Consider the following 18115-nt stretch of genomic DNA (forward strand, 5'->3'; position numbering starts at 1 on the left):
AAAAATGTTTCAATGTTTTTACAACGAAAAGAAAGTCAGTGGTATCCAAAGAAAGTAATGGAGCTGGGTAAATAATTAACAGAATTTTAATTTTTGTGCATACTATCCCTGTAATGCAACCAAAGGATTGATATTTGAAATTAGATGTTCATCTCTCAATTGCTGCCACTTTCAGGCAACTCCTTCAAACTATAGATTATTTCAAGCATGATTATTCAACACGTACTTATAAATGCTTTATATACTGAAACATTAAGCATTTATAATGTGATTCCTATATTGTCATATTGTCTCTTAAAGAGATAATCCACCCCAAAATGAAAGATTTGTCACCAATTACTTACCTTGATGTCATTCCAAACTTTTATGACTTTCTTTCTTCTGAGGAACACAAAAGACGAGACTTTGAAAGTCAGTGGCGTTCAAACAACTCTGGACCCCATTGACTTGGGCAGAAAACACTGAAACATATTCAAAATATTTGTTTATTCTCCACAGAAGAAAGTCATGTAGGTTTGTAACAACATTAGGGTGTGAGTAAATGTTTGCTCTGGTGTAGGTGGAACTCACCTCATTTATATGTGTCAAACAAACTCGTTATCTCATTCTCGGTAAAGATGCTGTGGTGTTCGTTCTTGTTGTCATATAAGGACAGTCTTCTGTAGAATGAAGAAGACCAACGAGTAAAGAGGATGCTGCTGGTTAATCTGACTGAAGTGTGAGGTGATAAGAACAGAAGAAAATTTTTTTTCTTCTTTTAGACATAATAGCCCCTTTCACTCAAAACAGTCTTGACTCTTTACTGATAAAATAATGATAAATTAAAGGGTTAGTTCACCCAAAAATAAAAATTCTGTCATTAATTACTCACCCTCGTGCCATTTTACACCCGTAAGACCTTCGTTGATCTTCGGAACACAAATTAAGATATTTTTGTTTAAATCCGATGGCTCCATGAGGCCTACATAGGGAGCAATGACATTTCCTCTCTCAAGATCCATAAAAGTACTAAAAACATATTTAAATCAGTTCATGTGAGTACAGTGGTTCAATATTAATATTATAAAGTGACAAGAATATTTTTTGAATATTGTTATGAATCAGCATGTCGAATCATGATTGAAATCTGCTGAAATCACGTGACTTTGGCGCTCTGAACTGCGCATTCGACACACTGATTCATAATGCTCCGAAGCTTCCTGAAGCAGTGTTTTGAAATCGGCCTTCACTAAATAATTCGTTATTTTGTTTTTTTTTGGCGCACCAAAAATATTCTTGTCGCTTTATAATATTAATATTGAACCACTGTACTCATATGAACTGATTTAAATATGTTTTTAGTGCCTTTATGGATCTTGAGAGAGGAAATGTCATTGCTCCCTATGTAGGCTTTGGACTGAGCCATCGGATTTAAACAAAAATATCTCAATTTGCGTTCCGAAGATTAACGAAGGTCTTACAGGTGTAAAACGGCATGAGGGTGAGTAATAAATGACAGAATTTTCATTTTTGGGTGAACTAACCCTTTAACCATAGACTGTAAAAAAATATGAACGTAGTGTCCGTGACGTCACCCGTTGATTTCTGAAGAGCATTTTTGAAGCGAAAATGAGGCCACTGCCATCTTAGCAGCGCGTCACCGCACGTCACTCCCGGATAACTGAAAATGGGCAAAGAGGCAGGACGTGGTTGGAACCAAGGTTGCTGAAACCACGCCTGCCTAGCTCGACGTGATCATGTTAGCAGTTAAAGGAGCTATCTATCTAAAATATTAATAAAGATAAGTTATATCATTAGAAAGTTCTAAAAGGTGTATTGTCAATCTACGGTGTCATATAGATGCTCCAACACCAGTAATTAATTTGTGTCCGGTGTGCAAATAACAACACGCAAAATCAAACGGGACTCCATACCTTTATAATGAAATAGTGATCGCGAGATGAATCCAATCCGTGGCACTTAATTGGGTAAAATGTCCATCAGTGTCCATTGAAAAAAAAACAAAAAAAAACAGTACTTTTTGTCCACAAAAGCATTAAATCCATGAAATATTGATATATTATCCATTGTTTGCATCACATTTCTTCTGAATGATCTGCTCTCCATCATCGTTCTTCAAGAAATTATGCAACCTGAGCAGCGTTTATGTTGTGAAAATGTATATGATCGTATCTCACAAACAAATGAGCACGCGTCCAAAGTATAATTTTTCAAAATGCAGCAGTTTTAGTTATAATATCCAAGCAGTGCTGTCAGAATTTTATATCCTCCCGCCATTGTAATTGTAGTAAATCTCACAAACAAAACTTTTAGCCAATGCCACGATCCAACAACGTGTGTTCTGTTTATCTTCCGCATGCATGCACATCTACACAGACACACATCTGTCTCGAGTCTAGACCATTAACGCAGCAAGCCATATTATTTTATAATTGTATAAAATAATCCAGAAAAAAAGCATAAATACGGCTAAGATGCCAAATTCAGTGGCTGGAATTAGCTGAGGTGACATTATGGCTCACAGACAGCAGCGGCAATCTACCTGTCACTCAAGTGACCACGCCCATAATTATGCAGGACTTTAAGGCTTAATATAATTTAAACGGATGAGTTATAAAAAAATTCACCCCCCTCAGAGTTGTCATGAAGGGCAAAATTAGCAGTATAGACCAAAACCACAATTTGTACCAAGCTGTAAACATGTTTTTTTTTCTGCTGTAAAGTTGTCCATTTTAACATGTGGGTCAATGAGATTCCGCTCTCTTTTGGAGCCTGTCCCTAGCGGCCAGTCGATGAATTGCAGTTTAAGTCACTTCCGTATTGGCTTCACGAGAAACTGGGGGAGGTTGCCGCTTGCCTTTAACATTTAGAAATCATGTGTGAATGAGACTTTTTCAAAAATATTGGTAATTTTCTGGCAATTTTTTCAGTAGTCCTATATGAGAAGTTGTAACATTATCAATAAATTACCGGCATGATAATGTGTGTGAACAAAGAATATGATTGCCGGTATGAGCATGTGCGAGTGTTGACGTGAGAAGTCTGCTTTGGGCCAATCATAAAGCTCTGTTGGAGCTTTTTACCGTTAGCTCCGCTGCTTTTAATTGTTTTTCTATGTAAACATGCTAGTTGGACGTCTGACCGCATTTTACGCTCGAGACCCTGCCTTCATTTTTATTCATCAGCACTGTGGCTCTGCAGTCACTTGTTCATACTATAGTAAACTCAGTACTATACAGTTACTGCAGTTTTATCAGTGTTGTGTTTTTTAAGAGCAAAAATAATTTGTGTGATCATCCCACACCTGGCACTCAGACATATATATATATATATATATATATATATATATATATATATATATATATGTGTATGTTATCAAACTGGCCAGATAGTAAAACAAAAGCAGGTGGATAAAGAAAATGGTTCAGCGTTTAGAGGTCATTTCTGATGATTAACATCACAGAGTTTACCAGTATTTTGGTAGAAACACAGAACACCTTTGCTCCTGTGAACAGTCAAGCTACTGGAAAAGTCAACCTGGTATTTTAACGGTTATTTACCGGGTTTAATGTCTTGAAAGGGGCTAATGCTGATGAATGAAGCTATTTGTTTTCTGTGATACCAGAGTTTCACTGTTCATAAAGGGAGAAGTTGTGTTGCTGCTAAAGAGTCAGGATTATTTGTGATATAAATTGCACATAAAGGTGGTCAATTGATTTGTGTCTGATGTCACTATAACATCAAATACTGCCTTACTTGTTGTGAAGTATTTCTGAGGAGCATTCCTGTGGGTTAGGTTTTGTCACACAGGAAATCTTCATATTCTTTTGCAATGTTATGTTTTCCAAAATGGGGAACTTGAGCCAGACACCCATGGGAAATGTGCACATAAACCACTGAAATGACTACTAAACTGCCTGTTCATGTTCTATAGCCTATCAAGCGATTTTAGACAATGTTACATTTAACAAAATTTTGTTTGGTAACGTTTCACAATAAAGTTCAATTTGTTAACATTACAGCTCAATAGTATATTCATAAATTAACATGAATCTAGACCAATCAATTCAATACTGTAAAAATTTTCATTGTTTATGATACCTAATGCATTAATGTTTAACAATTTATTGTAACAAAATGAGTGTATGAAATAACATTTTTTTTTTTCACAAAAGTTTAGTAATAATAATTATTCCAATTATGAAATGCAGGTTTGTTGACTTGTACTTTGTTCTTAATTGTAAATCTATGAACTGCTGAAGATTATTTTATCCATTTATAGTGCCATGATGTTATTTATTTAACAGGATGTGATATTTTTTTCTGATATGTAAGATGATATCTGGTTTATATGTATGTTCATCTCTTGACTAGAAAAGAAGAAGAGTGAAGGACAGTTGTGAAAGACTATTGGTCCCACATTCTACAGATACTAAAGTACAGCAAGTGTTTTATATTTATTCAAATGATCATTGATGTTTGCACATGATGTTGTTTATATCATATAAGGCTTAATCTGTGCTAAAAAGGCTAAATAAAATCAAATAAACTGTTTTCGCTTTTCTGTGTATTCTCTACCAAAACAAAAAAAACAAACAAAAAAAAACTGTAGGGTCATTCCATGTCAAATCAACCAAATTTCGGAAACTTCCCCAGCTCAAATGTTTGATTTTGTTAATATTTTTTCTGTAGAAAGACAAACATAAATAGTGAAGAAAACCAAAACATTAAATATCACAGAGGTATATTTACTGAATAATGTTTTTTGCCTTTTTTGAACTGTTACTGTTGGCATATAATGCAACAAAGCAACAAAGATTGCTAAAGTCAACAGATTTTACTTTTAGACTTTGTCTTACTGCAGAAAAAAATATTAACAAAATAAATATTTGAGCCGGGGACCTGCTTATTACGTCTCAGAGAAAAAAAAAAGCACATAATGGGTGCTTCTCTATACTCAAATTGATGCTTTCTCATTTCCTCGCTCCTCTGTCCTCCAGCCTGTGACCCGGAAAACAAAGTTAGCCATCTTGAAGGACATCTCATATATTTCAACAGGGCATCTTGCATTATTATTATTTATTATGAATTTTTTAAATATATGATTATTTAAGAAATTCATAATAAATAATAAGAAAGCAAGATGCCCTGTTGCCCTTCAACAACCAGAGGGCAGATCCCTTGACCGCAGCTGATGATGCTTTGAAGTGATGCTCGAGTGATCAACAATATTCCAATTTGAAATAAGATTTCCTTTCATTCCTCTGTCCTCATTTTCTTTCCTTGCATCCGTGAAGTCTAGCTCCCCTCTCAGGATGTCCAGCTCCCCCTCTCTGAATGTAATTCAGGTGTAATGGTTGGAGCTAGAAAGTCCAACCACCCTAACCCTACCCATACCTGTATTCCTCCACCCATTAGAGAGAGGTGGAGCTGGACGTCATTTGGCTCTGTAGTGAGCACCACTTGTCCTTCCCTCACATCCTAAAGAGGTGGAGCTGAGATGCGACGAAAGGAAACAAGATGCACAAATAAGAAATGAGAAGCACCCACAGATTTCATTAGTCATGCATGCCTGTGTTCAGGTTCCCATTGCCTGCATCAGCGCCCCCCAGGGTTGATTCAAGAAATTAATCAGAATAGTGACTCCACTGCATTAGGTTAGTCTTGTGTAGCAAGAATTTTAATTATAAGCACAATTACTACTGAAACAGGATACCCTAACTCCTCCCTAATTACATCTACAAGGACAAAATTATATTATTTACTTATTTTACTTTAGATTAAAAGTACAAAGTACATTATTTGCATGTCATAGTTCAACCCAAAATTAATTATGTTCTGTGAAACATAAAATAAGATACTTCGAAAAATGTCTGAAAGTCAGTAGAGTCCAATGTTTGTTAAGACCTTACTGACTTTAATTTTTTTTAAAAAAAATGATGACACAGTATTCATTTTTGGTTGAAAGAACCCTTAAAGTGCTATGGACAGCATCTGTGGCCTGCGAACAACATTTTGAACCACACCTCAAAACAGAACAGAAAATGTGTTTATAATAACAATAAAAGACAACAGACAAAACAGCTGGAGGGTTTAAATGTGAAAATGTGTTTATGTTCAAGCACGGATGCACAATAATTCCATATAATATAGATTTAATGGATTCTAATCATCTTTCATGTTGAAAATTAGTTTTTTTCTTCGATAGTTTAAAGCTGTAAAGTAAAGCTGTAAACTACATTTCTGTAAAATATCAAATTAATCAATTTCCTTCCCTTCTAAGGGACATTCTCATTAAATGTTTAAAATGTTCTCGGATTAGGAGAAACTTTCCTCAGATCATTAACTAATGGAAATGTCACAATGAATTAGTCTGTGAACATTTTCCTGACGCCCCCATTGAGCTAATTTTATATTACACACTTTATACATTTGGACTGTATTGATTATTTGTGTGTGTGTTTTGAGGGACTTAAGCAGACAGTAATCAGGGGGATAACAAACATAACAAATAAATATCTATAATACTGTGTTAGCTGGGACCTGCTACATCAAAAGTTCAGCAAGTTTTTATTAATTTTACTGTAAGCAAAATATGTCTAACAAAAGCTCAACAATTGTTTTGACTTTCAGGCTCCTTGGAGAACAAATGTGAAATAATTATTCTAATGTATATAAAGTCTGTTTATATAAGCTCTGTTTAAAACAAAGCTGTTAGAAACATGAGATTGTAGCAAGGCATGTAAACTTTTCAAACATTTACAATGTAATGAATGTCTTAAAAATGAAATAGTTTTAACATATGTGGGTTTTACAATTCTCTCCCAATCAGCAGAGGGAGCCCTCACACAACTTATAGGACTCTGCAACACTCATCTAGTTCCATTGTCCTCAGCCGGATGTGCCTCATACCATAGACATTATAATAAACACTAGACGCCCTAATGGCCGCTGGACAGTACGTCAACGGCGCCGCCATGTTGTGCGGGGCAAAGTTCCCATAACGCTCATAACTGGAATTGAGAAAAATGCCTGCTTCGTGTGCTGCTTGGGGCTACGGAGCCCCGGACATGACATGCACGAAAAAAAAAAAAAAATAGTAGGCTAAATCGTGCGCACGATTTATTAATTCGTTCCCTCGATTTACTAAAACGTGTGCACGATTTACTATTTCGTTACTAAAACGTGCGCACGATTTACTATTTCGTTCCCTCGATTTATAAATCATGCGCATGATTTATAAATCGAGTGAGCGAAATAGTAAATCGTGCGCACGATTTAGTAAATCGAGGGAACGAATTAGTAAATCGTGCGCACGACTTAATTTTTTTTCTTGCATGTCATGTATGGGGCTGTACAAATCGCTGCACAATTGAAAACAGTTCTCGGGGAATGACCTTTCACAAGTAAGACTGAACATTTGTTTCGGGTTGTATTTGGTCATTATATAATTATATTGATAGTAGTTGGCCACCGGAGTCAGACTAAAATAGCTAGCAATGTCGCTAGTTAGCTGTGAAAGTAGAGACATGAGTTTACATGATTTCCAATATAGTTTTAGGTTATATTATATCTTATTTTATAAACTAAATTTCCTGAAGTTTAAATATGCATCTTTATTTTCTTGGTGCTATAAAAATACAGAAAGTAGCCTGTGTGATTTGTATTAGATGATTTTTTTTTTTTTTCATTTTATTAATGGTGGTCAATTCTAAGCTAAAGAAAAGCTAAAATTGGGTTTAAGACAGAAAATGCCTTTTCCACAATAAGAAAACTTTTTCATTTAATGTGAAAATTTAATTATATCTCAGTATGGGCGTTTTCACAACTCTTATGCAAGATTAAAGTAGCCAAATACATGGCAAGCCTGAGCTTTGACTATTTCTTATAAAAATAAATATTTTATATGTCTAACTATAGAGATTTTAAGTAACTATAACTTTTTGTACACCACGTACATTATAAACCACTGAAATCGGTTGATAAATGTAAACGTTATTTTTATTTTTTTATCCAGAAAAACCGAGAAACCCCAGAGTGCAGCCTGGACGATTGGGGCGGGGCGACAGGTAATATAATATAAGTGCTATAACCATGGCGATTTCAGTTACGACCAATTGGCTAATGTTTTGATGAACTTAAGACTCAAGTTAGATGAACGTAGTACGGAGCCCGGCACGTCACCTATAATAATAATAAAAAAAAACAATCCGTGCCGACGGTTTTGCAGTCTGTTCCCTCAGTTTATAAACCGTGCTCACGAATTCTTAAACTGTTCCCTCGGTTTAACAAATCGTGCCCACGGATTAATAAACCGTACCCACTAATTTCCAATCCGTGCGTTCAGATTTGCAAACCGTACCCTCGGTTTTTAAATCCGTTCCCACAAATTCATAATCCGTGCGTACGCTTTCGCAAATCCGTTCCCACGGGTTTGTAAAAACTGTACTCACGGATTCATTTTAGAAGAAGAACAGCAAACTCCCCCAGGTGAAAAAATACTATAGTAAATACTAGTGTTTTTGAACCATACTATAATACATTGTAGTATACTGTATATTTACATTGTTAATGAATACTACAGCATACTGTAATATTAACTATAGTGATCTGATCAACTGTTATAAATACTGTAGTATACTTTAGTTTGTACTACAGTAAACTGTAGTGTATATTGTAGAATAATATACCCTAAAGTTGTAGAAAACTACAATATCGGGTAAAGTAATTTGTTTATATATAGTTGTTATATTATCACAGCAACTATAGAATTACCACAATAAATTAATTCAAGTACTTTACTATAGTATGGTTCAAAAACACTATAGTAGCCTATATACTATAAATTACTATAGTATTTTTTCACCTGGGCCAGGTACGTGTTAAGGAATCTTATTGTTTTATTGTGTATTACTCATCAAATTATATTAACTGCAGTGATTCTCTATCAACGGGTAGCGGAACACAACGATTTAATAAGAATTATGTGCATCAAAATCTTGTGTTTATTTGTGATAATCTTAGCACTTTATTATTATTGCCTAATAAACCTGGCATTGTGTATTATGACTGACTTTTAATTTCTTTGTTCCTCTTTTCTTCTTCTAAATGCATGTAGTCTAAATGCAACAATAGGCTAATAATAATAATAATAATAATAATGTAAATGTATTTATTTATCAATTACATTAATTTATGACTATAAGTGAGTGCACTTAAGACAGTATGTTTATCATAAAATAATTAATGAATGCTTTTTTTTTTCTTTTTTTTTAAACTTTTTACAGTTTTAGAAATGTTTGTGTACTATTCATTCTTAACATGAAGACTTGTTTTGGTGATTTTATTATACTAAGCTTTTTGCCCAAAATGGACTTTAAAAGATAAAAATAATGGAAATTCTCAAATGAATTGTGAATGGAAGTTCAGGAAATTCTCCATTTTGTAAAATAAAGTTTATTTATTTACAAGCCTATGCATCCCGCACCTAAATAGGTGGCCTGGTTGAATCTGCCGGCAAAGATTGGAGGCGGGGCCACAAATCCGTGAGTACAGTTCCCTTTCGATACTTCACTCGTACTGCGTATGGGAAAGGTCTCCTTTTTCCCCGTTACTGAAGCCTTTTTCAAGGCGGGGCTTACGGCTATATAAGCAGGCATTTCGCCATAGGATTTCAGTTCTCTCTCCTTCAGCGACGACAACGCATCTCTTTGCTGATCTCCGAGCTAAAGCCTTCGCCGCTCTGAAGAAGCTCTCGCCGCCGTTGAAGAGGCTCCCTTAGCGGTCTGAGCTGAGCTCACCGGACGAAGACAGCGGCGGCGCCCTCGCAGACTGCCGCCTCGAGCTCCACTCTCGAGCCTCCCGCTTCCGGCCGCCTCTCAGCGCGTCTCCTGCCGCCATCCAGCGCGACTATTAGAGCTTTTTCCCACGGTTTTTCGCCGCTCTAAAAGAGCTTTTTCTTGCGGCTCTCGCCGCTCTAAGAGAGCTTTCAGCGGCCCTCGCCACTCTAAAAGAGCCCCTCAAACGCCGTTTTCATGGCGGCGGCGTTGCTGCAAATGCCGCGCCACTCTTGTGGCACATGCAGAGCCCCTCTGCATGATGACAACGGGCACGGTGAGTGCGTCGGCTGCCTGGGCAAGTCCCACGCAGAGGCCGCGCTCACCGGGACCTCATGCTCTCACTGCGAGAGCATGAGTCTAGCCTCTCTGCGCTCGCGGATCGCTTTCTTCACTGAAAGCAGTCCTGCCGCTTGCGCCGTCCCATCTTCTTCCTCCTGCGAGCCGGCTAGGAAGAGACAGTGGGGCGGAGCGGATCAGCGCCCGGAGTTGTGCGAGCTCACGCCGGCTCAGCCCCCGCGTGCCTCGCCCTCTCCCACTAGAGAGCAATCCCCCGTCCTGTTCTCACACCCTGAGCTGCGTCCTTCTGCAGATGCGAGCGACCTCGTCTCATTGGACGAAGAGCCGCTCGACGACTCCATGTCTCTCGCGGCCTCTGAAACAGAGGGATGGGCCGGTGACTCGGAGGACCCCGCCCACCTACCCTCGCTGGAGCCCATTGACTGCAAACCGGGCATGGACGCCGAGCTTTTCCGCGTCCTCTCGAAGGCAGTGGAGGAACTGGACCTCGAATGGGCCCCGCTAGAAGAGCCACTGCGGAGCAGGCTTGATGAGTGGTTCCTGCCGGGTCGTCGCCAGGCCCCTCGCCAATGCTCCGCCCCGTTTTTCCCAGAGGTGCACGACGAGCTGACGAAGTCGTGGCGCACTCCCTATTCTGCCCGCCTACGCACTACGCACCATTCACCTCTCACCACTGTGGACGGCTCTGAAGAGAAGGGCTACGAGCACCTACCGCCCCTGGATGAAGCAGTGGTGGCTCACCTCTGTCCCCCCGCGGCTGTGGGCTGGAAGACGAAAAGGGCCCTTCCATCCAAGCCCTGCAGGACACCTCTGCCCTGGCTGGCAGAGCCTACGCGTCCACAGGCCAGGCTGCCTCAGCGCTGCACATCATGGCGATCTTCCAGGTGTTCCAAGCGAAGCTCCTCCGCTCTCTGGACGAGTCCGGCATTGATGCACCTGCCTTTCGTGACCTCCGCAGCGCCACTGACTTAGCCCTGCGTGCCACAAAGGCCACAGCCCAGGCCATTGGACGATCCATGGCCAGCCTGGCCGTGCTCGAGCGCCATTTGTGGCTCAACCTGACCGAGATAAAGGACCTGGACAAGCCGGCCTTCTTGGACGCCCCGGTCTCTCCTTCCGGTCTCTTCGGGTCAGCAGTAGAGGGCTTCATGGAACGCTTCACCGCAGCACAGAAGTCGTCCCAAGCCATGCGACACTTCCTGCCCAAGCGCTCCAGCTCTGCTTCTGCTTCCAGCCGCCCCAAGACTGCCCGCTCTACCTCTCAGGCAGCACCTCCCAAGGAACAGCGCCAGCGCCCACACCCTGCAAAGCGTTCCTCCTTCCCGAGACGTCAGGGACCCCGGCCTAAGATTTCGCTGGACCCGATGCCTCCTAAGTCTTCCTGATCTGCTAGGAAGGAAGAGGATGGGGCTAAGTCTAACACTATAAATTTTTTACCTCCTCAAAGAAGGAGCAAACTTCCTCTTCCACTCTTTCCGGTGTACGGGCCCCCAACCGGCGGTCCGTCATCCGATGCCATACAACCCCTTGTCACACGGGCCGAGTCCTGGTAAGCCATTCCCGGGGTGTCAAGTTGGGTCTTGGGAACCATAAGTCGGGGCTACTCACTTCAGTTCGCCCGAAGGCCCCCGCGCTTCAGCGGGGTGCTTCAGACTTCAGTAAACACGGACGATGCTCATGTCCTCCGAGCCGAAGTCATGACTCTACTGAGGAAAGGAGCTATAGAAACAGTCTCCCCCTCAGAGAGCGTGTCGGGGTTCTACAGTCGTTATTTCCTGGTTCCCAAGAAAGATGGCGGTCTCAGACCCATCTTAGATCTCAGAGTCTTGAACCTCTCCCTCGTGAGACGGAAGTTCAAGAGGTTTTAACGCTGAAGCAGATCCTCGTGCAGATTTGCCCCGGGGACTGGTTCTGCTCGCTGGACCTGAAAGATGCTTACTTTCACATCCAGATAGCCCCTCGTCACAGACGATTCTTTAGATTCGCATTCGTGGCTTAGCAATATACAGTCCTTCCCTTCGGGCTGTCCCTAGCTCCTCGCACTTTTACCAAGTGCATGAACACGGCGCTTTCCCCACTGAGACAGATGGGAATCCGTGTTCTGAATTATCTCGACGACTGGCTCATTCTGGCCCAGTCGCAAGCCGAGCTAGAACTCCACAGATCCGTGCTCCTCAGCCACTTGGAGTGCCTAGGACTCAGGGTCAACTTTGCCAAGAGCTCGCCGCTTCCCAGCCAACATATCACTTTCCTGGGAGCAGTTTTCGACTCAGTCCGTATGACGGCAGTAGTCTTGCCAGAGCGCGCCCTGGCCATTCAGCAGCTCGCGGCTTCAGTCAGGAACAGAGCCCACCTCCCTCTGAAGTTCTTCCAGAGGATGCTAGGGCTGATGGCTTCCGCCTTCCCGGTTCTGCAGCTCGGTCTTCTCCGGATGCGGCCTCTGCAATACTGGTTGAAGTTTCGGGTCCCTCCTCACGCCTGGCGGCACGGCCGCCTGCGTCTCAGGGTCAATCAGGCCTGTTTGACAGCTCTGAAACCCTGGACGAACCCTGTATGGTTCAGTCTTGGAGTACCCCTACAGGCGGTGTCCAGAAGGACGGTGCTCTCGACAGATGCGTCCAACACGGGTTGGGGCACTCTTTGCGAGGGCAGACCGGCCTTCGACTCATGGTCTCGCGAGGAAAGCCATCTGCACATCAACTGCCTCGAGATGCTGGCAGTGATCCGAGCCCTTCAGGCGTTTCAGGCACACCTGACGGGACGCCACGTCCTAGTCCAGTCGGACAGCATGACAGTGGTGTGATATATAAATCACCAGGGCGGCCTTTCGTCCAGCCGCTTATGCACACTGGCGAAACATCTTCTGGAGTGGGCATTTCCGAGGTTACAGTCGCTCAAAGCAACTCACATACCCGGGAGAACAAACTTGGGAGCAGATATGCTATCCCGAAACAACGTCCCCTCAGACGAGTGGATGCTCCACCCCCAGACAGTTCTCACGATCTGGGAGTTCTTCGGGAGGGCAGAGATAGACCTCTTCGCCTCAGAAGACAACTCTCACTGCCCAATTTATTTCTCGAAGGAGGAAGATGCTCTGGCCCACAACTGGCCCTGCACCCTCTTTTACGCTTTTCCCCCGATCGCTCTGATCCCTCAGGTCATCAGACGAGTCAGGGAAGACAAGCACAGAGTCCTCCTAGGGGCCCCGCTCTGGAGGAGCCAAATATGGTCCTCAGAGCTGTTCAGGCTTTCCACGGAAGCCCCGTGGCCGATCCCCCTGAGACAGGACCTCCTTTCTCAGGCGAACAGGACGATCTGGCATCCCCAGCCAGAACTCTGGGCTCTGCACCTCTGGTCCCTCGATGGGAGCCTCCGAACCTCCCAGGGGACGTGCTAAATACCATCTCTCAGGCGAGAGCCCCGTCCACGAGACGCCTCTACGCCCAGAAATGGTCGCTCTTTGTTGACTGGTGCCCTGCACGCGGCATAGACCCTGTGGAGTGTGACGTATCACCGATACTGTCGTTCATCCAGGAGCGTTTAGATATGGGTCACACCCCTTCAACACTCAAGGTTTACGTAGCAGCCATCGCAGCGTTTCACGCTCCTATCGCTGGCTAGTCAGTGGGACGAAACAGCCTTGTGGCGCGTTTCTTGAGAGGTTCTAGGTGGTTGAATCCACCTCGTCCTCTCACCGTTCCCACCTGGGACCTCTCTTTGGTCCTCAGAGCTCTCAAAGAACCCCCCTTTGGGCCACTGCGTTCAGCTGACCTCAGGCCCCTGACACTCAAAACTGCTCTGCTGCTTGCGCTAGCATCGGTCAAACGAGTCGGCGACTTGCAGGCCCTCTCTGTGAGCCCTGCATACCTTGAGTTCGGGCCCAACGACTCCAAAGTCGTTCTGAAACCTAGGCATGGCTATGTTCCTAAGGTGCTCTCGACTCCATTCAGAGCACAGGTCATTTCCCTCTCAGCGCTTCCTCCCTCATCGGACGAGCGAGAGCTGGAATTACTCTGCCCTGTCAGGGCATTGAGGACCTATGTTGAGCGATCACAGCCTTTCCGGCAATCCGATCAGCTCTTTATCTGCTTTGGCGGCCGCACCAAAGGGTCTTCGGTCTCAAAGCAACGTCTTTTGCGTTGGATAGTCGACGCTATTGCTCTTTGCTACTCCTCTATGGGCCTCAACTGCCCAATAGGAGTTAGAGCCCACTCCACTAGAGGAATGGCTTCCTCTTGGGCATGGTCCAGTGGAGTTTCTATTAAAGACATCTGTGAGGCGGCTGGCTGGTCCTCACCGTCCACTTTTGTCAGATTTTATAACTTGGATATCCCGACCTTACAAGCTCGGGTCCTCTCGGTATGATACAGCGGCCTCTATCGAGCTCCGCCTCATGCCACCCCGGGAGTTAGCTCCCCTCTTGCAAGTGTAACACATGGGTTCGACGGCTCCAGCCCTCTCACTTGTTCGCTGGTTCCTTCACGGTGTCCAAGACAAGTTCAGTCGTTCCCTGCCGTGGCACGGCGCGGTTGAATTCGTTCCCCATACGCAGTACGAGTGAAGTATCGAAAGGGAACGTACTCGGTTACTAACGTAACCTCGGTTCCCTGAGATACGGAACGAGTACTGCGTTACATGCCGTGCCACGAGGCTGCGGCTTCAGTGTCGTCGCTTCTGTCATATGACCTGAAATCCTATGGCGAAATGCCTGCTTATATAGCCGTAAGCCCCGCCTCTTTTGGCGGGCTTCTTCGCGCGCGCTTTGTCGCCAGAGGCCGCGCAGCTATGCCGCGCCATCATTGGTTCAACAACTTTCTATGAGTGAACCAATGACGATGCAGTTACACTGCGTTATTGAAAAAGGCTTCAGTAACGGGGAAAAAGGAGACCTTTCCCATACGCAGTACTCGTTCCGTATCTCAGGGAACCGAGGTTATGTTAGTAACCGAGTACGTTTTTACAAACCCGTGGGAACGGATTGCGAAAGCGTGCGCACGGATTATGAATTTGTGGGAACGGATTTAAAAACCGAGGGTACGGTTTGCAAAATCTGAGCACATGGATTGTAAATTCGTGGGTACGGTTTATTAATCCGTGGGCACGGTTTGTTAAACCGAGGGAACAGTTTAAGAATTCGTGAGCACGGTTTATAAACTGAGGGAACGGACTGCAAAACCGTCGGCACGGATTGTTTTTTTTCTCCTATAGGTGACGTGCCGGGCTCCGTAAATTAGTGTACTGTACAGTGTTTCTGCATGTCATGCAGGGCTCTGTATTTTTACATCATCCATTTAGGCTTCTTCATATTTCCATTAGGATCGGTGGATGCACAAGCTAGGGATTTTACACAAATGATGATGATTCACTGTATTTCAGTAAGACATCGGATAAACCCGAAAGTGTTTGATTTTACATTTTAAAGCAAAACCGCGGTTGCTACTAATACAATGCTATATCAGATATGTACAATAACAATTGTAGAAAAAAAGCATTACTCAATGTACAATCAATTTCAATAGTACATTGAGAGCTCATGTTTAATGTGATAGTTTCATAATACATTATATTATTAGTTCCGAGATTCTTCAATTTAGTGAATAAATGCATAGATCCGCAATGAACATTTGAATTCCCTAGTGGTAAATTTTTTGTTAACAGTATCAAAGTTTGCAAGTTCTAATCTGCCCTCGCATAGTTTTTTTCCCTCATAAAAAAAGATGTCCATCAATGGTTGTATATCAAGAGCATGGATATGTTTGTGTGCATTTGTTTTGTGATTTTACCGGAAAAAAATGGACCTACGCAATGGCGTTAAGTGATCAATTGACTGTGTGCACGAGCAAAAAGAGAACGTAAACCCCGCCTACTTTTTAATTTGATTGGCCATCTCAATCATTTCGTTATTGACAAGCGTTCTTAGACCGCTGAGGCAGGTCAGACTAATAATGTAACTTTTAAACCTTTTTGTCATCCTAACAACATGCAGAGTAATGTAATGAAGTGCTGCAAAGCAGTGCAAGAATTTGGCGCTCTGACAAGACATGCTTTAGAGAGCTCCGCAAATTCAAACTAATATTTTAATAGCTATGTAGTGCAGTAACAGAGACCACTCAGTTATATTTCAGAGCACATGTGATTGTAGTAACATTTAGAATGATTGCGAATGGGAAAATCTGAGAAGAGGAAAAACAAGAACTTGTACCAAGTTAAGGCTAATCCGGCTAATAAAGCTACTCCAGTGAGGCAACAAGACTCAAACAAACTTTTGAGTGAAAATTTTCATGATTACCTCAAGTCAGAAATGGATTCTGCAGATATCATGCCTGTTGAGGTAATATTTCCTCCTCTTCCCCAAACTCCATGTGAGTCTACTTTAATTAAACATCGGAAGATAGAAAGCCTTGATACTGCCAATATTCTCTCACAGTTCAAAGAACTCTCGCGTCTAATTAACAATCCATCTGATGTATTGGAAAGAATAGTGGGGGAGAATGCACGAGCGATCGCGAGCATGAAAGAGACCATCACTGAAAACACCAAACAGATAACCGACGTGAAGACAGCTGTTGAGTTTGTGAGTGCCGAAGTTTAAGGATTAGTTCAATTTTAAATAAACTTTTGCTGATAATTTACTCACTCCCATGTCATCCAAGATGTCCATGTCTTTCTTTCTTCAGTCGAAAAAAATTAAGGTTTTTGATAAAATCATTCCAGGATTCTTCTCCATATAATGGACTTCAATGGACACCAAATGGTTCAAGGTCCAAATGACAGTTTCAGTGCAGCTTCAAAGGGCTTTAAACGATATCAGACGAGGAATAAGGGTCTTATCTAGCGAAACGATCGGTCATTTTTGAAAAAAATACAACTGTATATGCTTTATATAAACAAACGTTCGCCTTCCAAGTGCCTCCGCCAAAACCGCATTTCTGTATTCTCCAAAAAGCTTACGCTGTATGTCCTACGCCTTCCCTATTCAACTTACGGAAAAAATGTAACTGGCGCTGCGTTCGTTCACACCTAAAAATCTCAGATGATCTGTCTCCGACGGATAGAGAAAATAAAAAGAAACTATGGTCTCTCATAGAACAAGCACGGCGAGATAACAAGCGGGCCTGTTTTGTAGGAGGTAGGGCCTTTGTGGATGGCATGGAAATATTTCCACCAACTTGAATTCTCCTTTCTGACTATTTGTTTACCTGCTCCACTCTGTAGAACTGCACACTTTTTTACTTGAGGATTTTTATATAAACAAACTCGTGCGCTTGTACGCTGAACAACAATGCCTTTAAGGCAGATAATTTGTTAATCTACCTCTTTGGATCTTAACCCTGTTCTAATGGATTTGGTTTAGAATTTGTTGAACAAAACGAGGAGCTTTAATGCTATTGCTGTTTAACAAGGTGTGGATTACCTGTTCTTTTATACTCCTTTGTTCTAATGTTAATAATTCACGAATGTTTATTTTGTACTGCACCACATCTGTTACGATTGGGTCTCCTGCACCAGATCTCCCGGGCCGCCAGAGGGAGCCCTCTCCTGAGTATTAGTTTCATTTGGACTTCATTTCCCATACACCCACATACCTGGGACTGATCGCGCACGCACCTAACGCCCATTTCCTCATTAGCCTTGCACTATAAAACACACACGCAGCTCTCTGTGAAGTCTTGATCAGCCACGGTTATCATTTCTGAGCGTTTATTCCTGATTGTTTGCCTGTTACCGACTGGATTGTTATTCTGGACCGTGATTCTTGCTGCCTGCCTACTTGACTGCCTGTTTTTGTTTATCCCTGTCTGTCCCTGTTTACCTTGTCTGCTGCCTCGACCCTCTGCCTGTTACCTGGTTTATGATTCCTGTACTGCCCTTATTGTTGAATAAACTGCAAATGGATCAACACACTTCTGAGTCGTTACAACATCATTACTTTGGTATCTTTTGTTATAGAATTTGCTGAGCTCCAGTTTGCACATACT

At 42.5% G+C, this 18115-nt stretch overlaps 3 protein-coding genes across 5 annotated transcripts in view; all 3 read left to right on the forward strand.

The window, feature by feature from the left end:
- LOC127498678 (platelet-activating factor receptor-like) overlaps window positions 1-18115 on the forward strand; it is a 91463-nt gene that overhangs the window by 53498 nt on the left and 19850 nt on the right. The window lies entirely within an intron of this gene.
- LOC127498683 (platelet-activating factor receptor-like) overlaps window positions 1-18115 on the forward strand; it is a 136075-nt gene that overhangs the window by 53377 nt on the left and 64583 nt on the right. The gene's annotated exons all lie outside the window — the stretch shown is intronic.
- LOC127498684 (platelet-activating factor receptor-like) overlaps window positions 1-18115 on the forward strand; it is a 105194-nt gene that overhangs the window by 22610 nt on the left and 64469 nt on the right. The window lies entirely within an intron of this gene.

Source organism: Ctenopharyngodon idella, chromosome 17 (assembly GCF_019924925.1).
Source record: "Ctenopharyngodon idella isolate HZGC_01 chromosome 17, HZGC01, whole genome shotgun sequence".
Taxonomy (NCBI): domain Eukaryota; kingdom Metazoa; phylum Chordata; class Actinopteri; order Cypriniformes; family Xenocyprididae; genus Ctenopharyngodon; species Ctenopharyngodon idella.